Source organism: Lontra canadensis, unplaced genomic scaffold, assembly GCF_010015895.1.
Source record: "Lontra canadensis isolate GAN:19392208 unplaced genomic scaffold, GSC_riverotter_1.0 scaffold47, whole genome shotgun sequence".
In the NCBI taxonomy this organism is placed as follows: domain Eukaryota; kingdom Metazoa; phylum Chordata; class Mammalia; order Carnivora; family Mustelidae; genus Lontra; species Lontra canadensis.
In genome coordinates, this window is record NW_022631041.1 from 9,416,225 (window position 1) to 9,423,524 (window position 7,300).

Sequence of the window (7,300 nt, forward strand, 5' to 3'; positions counted from 1 at the left end):
AATCCTTGCTTTATCAAAGGTTATTTATTCAACTACAACTTCTTTAGCTTATTTCTCCCTCCATCCCTCCCTTCCTTCCTACCTTCCTTCCTCCCTCCCTTCCTTCCTACGTTCCTCCCGCCCTCCCTCCCTTTCTTTGGCCATTTCAATCATTTGACAATCAGAAATCCTGTCAGCAAAAATAAGTGAAAATGAAATTTGAAGATAAATGTTTGCAGGAATAAACCAAAAGGATTGTGATATGTCAGGGCTGAAGAAGCCCTTTGAGAACATCCAGCCTGGTGTTGAGTTACAGATGAGCACAATAGGACCAAGTGTTAGGAAAGCCAAAGGACTTGTCCAAATTCACCTTATCTTTTGGCTCCAGATCAAGTTCTCTTACTGTAGTAAGAAGCAGAGTTTTAAAGAAATTTGAAATCATGCATTTGAAAAAGCTTTGGAAATCATTTATGGTAAATTTCCAATTCTGCTTATTTTTGATGATGTTAAAATCAGCTAAAATGTATAGCATAAGTATATCTACTTATGCCCAGTATCAGAACCTTCCTTCATTTAGCTAACATAATATGTCATATTTAAACATGCTATTTGAGATGGAAATATTTATATGTATAATGTCTAAAATTCCCCAGATATGGGTCATAATACATGCCATGGTTTATTTACCTATGACACAAATGTGTCTTTGATTTTAAGTGCCATACATCTTCTTAGTTGACATACCAAAGAATGGACTATAGTCATGATGAAGTTTGGACTTCCTACTGCAATGAATTCTTTTAATTTGTTAGAAAAAGTTGGAATTATCTAAATTCTTATCATAGAAAAGCCTAAAATAATACCTAATTTTATTTTTGTAGATAAATCATTTTGGAAATTTCACAGAAAAAAAAAAACAGATTCACATTAGCTTGTGACAATTAAGCTGTTAGGTTAAGCCAAAGAAATATCTCAGGATGGATCAGAATACATTTTTATACCAACATAACTTACACTGTACTGTGAAAGTATGCATGCGGTCACTTCTTGCTTCCTTTTCTATCCACTGAAGTATTTTTATTCAATATATAAAGTCATTGTCTTATCTCCTTATGCTTTCAGTTTGAATTGTATTGAATTGCATTTGGCAAGCGAAATATTCTGTACCTTTACAATTAAATTTAGAAAAGGAAGTTTAAAAGTGATCAAAGTCCATTGTAGATATCAGATTGAAAACAACAATTTAATAATGAGACATTTGATACCATCTTCATTTCAGATATAGTCACCATTTGAGGGGTTAGCTATGAGTTTATCCATTTATGGAGAAAATTTTATGAAATCCCAGAATTATTTAATAGAACTCTTAATGGCAAATTCTGTAACTCTATATACTGACTGAACTGATAGGGACTGAAAAATATAGCAAACAGAATGTTACAATTCAAGAATGCCCAATTTTAGTAATGACATTTAATTCCCTTTGTTTGAAATTAACAAAGAGTAAGTTAGAGGTGACTTTATCTTGTTAAATTATAGGCCTTAAATTTAATTGCAATTCACCCGAGAGCACTTAGCTGAAGTATTTACCTGCATTAATTTACACTATTCACACCTCAGCTATAATGGATTAAAAGTCCACATTTTTTATATAAAAACAATTAAGTCATCTCTAAACATTTTATTACATGCAGATAATATTTCAAGGCAATTGTGTATCTCATTTTGTTGCCTCAATAAACTCGAAAGCCTAATGTTTTTGTTTAATATAAAAATTAAGGTTTCAGAATCACCACAGTGATTGTTTCCTATGGAAGAATGTATTGCTTCATAGATTTTAAATTGCTCAAGGGTACAAAGAAATATTAAAAAATAATTCCATAGATCATAACAAAGCCAATGTTTTATATTGTGTTTTGCAAAATTCAAAATTAATTTGAGTAGCTAAGTCTATTAACATTAAAGAGTAAATCTATTTAAGTGAAAAATTATTTTCATATGTAAGCTTCTTTATGAAACAATTTTATGAAGAATATTAATGGAAATTTTTTTCTTACATATTGAATCATTTACCTTATTTGGTGTGTTTTCTTGGAAAGCAAATATATTTTCCTTATTATGTCCCTCCTAGGAGATATTAAAAAGTCATGTATAATATTTTTGTTTTACAATCAGTGATCTAGCATTTGTACAGTTATTTCTCAGAATTTCATTCTGGATGCGTCTATACCAGTGAAAAGATTCTCCTTGTCCTTTCGAGGACAAGATACTCCTTAAATAAGCTGGCAGTACAACTAACAAAGCACCACCCACTTCTACAGTTGAATGTATTTAATTTTGCAACCAACCACAACTCCTCCAATTCCTATAATCCAGTGTCATCCCTACCTAACAGCATTGTTGGTGGACGGGAAATTTGTCTTTACCTACCTCCAGCCTCCTCTCCTTTCTTAACTATATTACAAGGAGAGTCAACTGCATTTAATGTTCAAAATTCAAAGCTATCAAGTTACCGAGTTATCTGCCATTGTTTTTGGCACCTGATCAGTTACTGAGTGCCACCATCGAGCAGTTTACAGATAATATTGTCTGGTTATTCATGTTTTAATCCAGAAGGAAAATATAAGGGCACCTGGGTGGCTCAGTGGGTTAAAGCCTCTGCCTTCTGATCAGGTCATGATCTCAGGATCCTAGGATTGAGCCCCGCATCGGGCTCTCTGCTCAGTGGGGAGCCTACTTCCTCTTCTCTCTCTGCCTGTCTCTCTGCCTGCTTGTGATCTCTCTCTCTGTCAAATAAATAAGTAAAATCTTTAAAAAAAAAAAAAAAAAAAAGGAAAATATGTGCTTTTCCCCATCATTGAGAGGTAAGGAAAACTTCAACTAAAAATCCATGTAGACACACCTCACTTAAAATGGAAGGAATCATGGATGGTTGCTGTTGTATTTGAGAATTTACTGGTTTGATTTTAGAAATTCTTTCACAATGTAAAATTCAGAAGTAATGCTCCTTTCTCTTCAGAATTTTAGAGAAGAGCTGAAGCCCACCTGAATAGTAGGAGAAGACATGTAGCTCGCCCTCCCGCTTCTCCCTTCTCTTTCCATCTACCACTCAATGGACTGGAGCACTCTTTGACTGTCCTGAAATGGGAAAATGCCTAAGTCCTTTTAACAGACTCTCCAGCACAGCTTCTTTTTTTTTCTGTTGCCCATAAGTAACTAGGGATGTCTGAGGCACTTTGCTTGTTCCAGATTGAAGGGAGATTTGACAATCCTTAAACTCCACACTGGTATCTTTGTGAGTTTCCAAGAAAGACAAAGCAGACTTTTTCCCTAGAGCTTAAATTGGAAAGGTGTCTCCTGTCTGTGCCCTTCAGTGCACACTTCGTGTCTTTGTGGAAGAACTGAGGGAAGAGGGCCAAGTTTTTCTTTAGTTCTTTCTGCTACAATACAAGCTCATTCACAAAGCATGTCCTACTCTTTCTTAGTTCCAAGGGCAAAGCATGGGGACTTGTTCCAAATCAGGGGCCACATGATTGTACTTTCAGGCATCGCTGCCCTTCTGTTCCCTTCCCAGGGAACAGCAGATTTAATCTAATTGAATTCTACTGCAGTGATTTATTTACATTTTGCTCAAGGAATATTCCCACTGCTAAAGTTTAGTGTTTGAAATGAACTATGAATAGTGCTGTGTATGATGATTACTGAGAAGGACACGAGTTCCTAGAACATGTAAGCATTGAGTGTTCAATAATTGTTGCATAGAATTAAGCATATTAAATGTACTTAAAGTGTATAAAGTGTATATTATATATATGTAAAATATACTAAATTAAGTATATAAAATAAAATATACATTAAATATACTTAAAATACACTAAAAATAAAACAGATTTATACTGTTTGATGACTATAGTTCGTCTAGCAATAAAAACAACTCTGTTGCTGGGACTTCACCCTGTGGGTAGCTGCCTGAGTACCGACAGAAGTCTCAGAAACAACCCAGGTGACATTGAAATCCGTGAGCCTTCTCTAGCCCCAGGACAGAAAAACAGATCTTAATCTCTAATGGGCAGTCATGCCAAAACTATCCAGCATTCACATTAACTTACTTATTGAAGAGCTTGGTGCTAAGCCATGTCCTTTAGGGAAAAAGTCCATAATACACTAGATAAATAAACCATTTAATTAAGAATTAAATTAGAGTGGCTGCAGTTATGACTTATAAAGTTATAAAATCTATATGAAATGTAAAAGAATTCATCTAAATCCAATTAAGGTGTTGAATTATATGAAGATGCCAATATTCAGCTGTTTTTTTGATGTGCAAAAACAGAGATTTCATGCAGCTAATCTAATAATCAGCAAATGTACTGTCTCGTACTGTCCAGTTGAATTTTCATTTAGTGTGGTAACCACTGTTTAAATCCTAAAGCGTAATGACTGTCAAACTATGATTTAATTAATAGTGATTATGCATATTCTTTATATTTCTTTCTTCTTGGAGGAAAATATGGCATCAGAACATTGTTGTCAATGTCAGGCTTGGTTATAATTATGTCCCAGTCTCAAATCCCCACATCTTAAGTCCTAGTCTAATATCACCAGAAGACAAAAACAGAGTGATAATTTGTAGTTCTTTGCAGCCTTTGTAAAATAAAGTTCTGATAGATGGATTGATGTATGGATGGGTGGATAGATAAATACAGAGCTAGTCTAGGCTCTAGGAATAATCTAAGAGGAAATGAAAGGCCTTCTGGATTTTATCTATTTTACAAATATCTCTTTGAATAAACTGCAATATAAAAATGTGACCCCAATATTTGAAACTGAAATAATTGCCTTTGTTGAAGGGTAAGAATGAAGTGTCCCTAATTATTAGCTCTCAGATTCCCTCTCAGTGCCTGAGGCAGAAGCAGCTCTGGTTTTGAGCAGGTAAAACTCCTGTTTTACTGTCAGAAAAATTTTAGTGATGTTGCAAAATATGTTAGAAGTGAATCTGTCATTCAGGCTATAGTACTTGAAAGCAAAAGTGGTTTCAATATATCCATTTCTGTGATAAGGTATGCATGACAAAATAATAGCAGGGTCATGCAGCCACTTGAGATAAAGAAATACGCTCATAAAGAGAAACTGTGGGAATGATTTTTTAAATAATTGAAGAAATTGCCATTTTCTGGAAATAATAGATATGTGTACAAATCGAATCACCTGACCAGCTAATTCTTCATTATGGCTCCATCCAATTTCTTGATAGAATTATAACTACATTACCACCAGCTGCCTTTTCTTGGTCTTAAGTATAATTCCATTTAGGGACTCTGTTATTACATCAAAACAGAATAAAAATCTAGTTCTATAGTTCAAGAGTTTTCACAATTGGGTGCTCTTTGATTGTGCATTGTGCGAACCACTCATCTGACTAATCCTTGATTCATCTTTATCACCTAGTCTTATTTTAGTATCCTTGAAAAGCATCTGCCTGGAAGTGCCTGGAACAACAGTTCCAGTTGCATGAGCAGTGCGTTACTAGGGCTGTAAGCAGAGAATGACATAACTGGGAAGAGTCTTTTACAATGAAGACAACTGATGAGAGCTCTTTCTGCTTTACCTTCTTCCCTTGTCTCACCTGCTTATAATGTTTAGGTGCACTCCTCAGGTATGAACTCTCTATAGGAATACCTATACCACCGCTATATTTCTGTTCCTATCCCAACACTGCAGGAATTCAGTAGATACAGCAAATAAAAAAGCAAATGAATCAAAGAATGAATGTATTCAGACTCCCCATTAGGTAAGTTTCCTAAGAATAGGCAATACATAATTAAGCTTCTTTATTATCTTTTCATTGTGAAACATAAAAGAAGTAGAATGTATTCTCAAATTTAAGGCACTTGAAATATTTTAGCTGCTTTTGGTTGTTTGTTTATTTGTTTCTTTTGTTTTTTTGGATTCCACTTATATGTGAAAGGAGGCAGGAGGTATAGACTTCCAGCTATGGAATGAATAAGTCACAGAAATAAAAGATACAACACAAAGAACATAGTCAGAAATGTTGTAATAGTGTTGTATGGTGACAGATGGTAGCCACACTTGGGGTGAGCATAGCATAACCTTCAGAGCTGTTGAATCACTATCTTGTACACATGAAACTAATGCAACTTCATGTGTCAACTATACTCAAATTAGAAGAAAACATTAAAAAAGAAAGCATGCCAATTGGAACACTTACTCTCGGTGCTAACTGAACATACGAACTTATTGAATTCATTCATATGAATCAGACAACTCCCTAACATTTGCACAAGTCACTCCTCTACTCTCTATACAATCTGGCTAGTAGCTGATGAGTACCTAAGTGGACCTATTCAGCAGATCAAGACCTAGTAAAAGAAGAATTCGGGCCAGTTTCAATTCACAAGAGGCCATCAAAGGGAAATGGACTGATTCTCATTTTAATTATCTGTAACAATAAAATTAAGATTTTCAAGCTGAAAAAAAAATGTTAGCCGTCTTGATTTTTTCAAGAAAGTTTTTGCCAGTGCATTTTTCTGCTCCACTTCTGGTTAGGTAAAACACCCAGATATCACAAACGTGTTACAGTTCTTCCAAGGAGTTAATAACTCCACTCTAAGAAAATACCATCAAAACGGGTTTAGAATGAGTAAAATGCCTTAAAATGTTTGGGGGGCTGTTTACTTATAATTTGTTATTTTGGGGACTGTCAAGACAGCTTTTATGAATGGGAAATAATTGCTATTTACAGCCGTGTTTGTCTTTGATGGAAGCATGTGTGCTGCCAATTTTCCCAGGGTTTGAAAAGGAAAAAGATTCACTTTCCCCCTTTTTTTAGATCAGTGGTTTGTTGAATCTGAAATAAAGCAAAAAAAGATTTTCTGTTATATTAATAAGAAGAAAAGAATGGAAGAGAGAACATAAACTGTGCTCATGTCAAGTGGAATGAAGCACCAATTACGCCATCATTAAGTTCATTTGTATGACATAGGTTGCCAATGTGAACAACTCAATGCTGGAAGTAGAACTTTTAACCTGAATTATTTGGTACTTCTGTTGACAGTCTTTGTTCTGGATTAAATCTCAGATTTAACAAAAAAGGAAAACATAGGTATTCAACAAAGACTTTGAACAGAACTTTGAGAAAATTGTTTCTATTCATATGGGTAGGCCTACTATGCCCAATTGACAAATGTGACCTCTCAACTCCTCAGTACTACCAACTTCCTCTTGCCACTGAACTTGGCTTCTTCCTCACATAGTTTGAAGATCTATCCACCCAAGGATAGCTTTAGTGGCATATGTAACT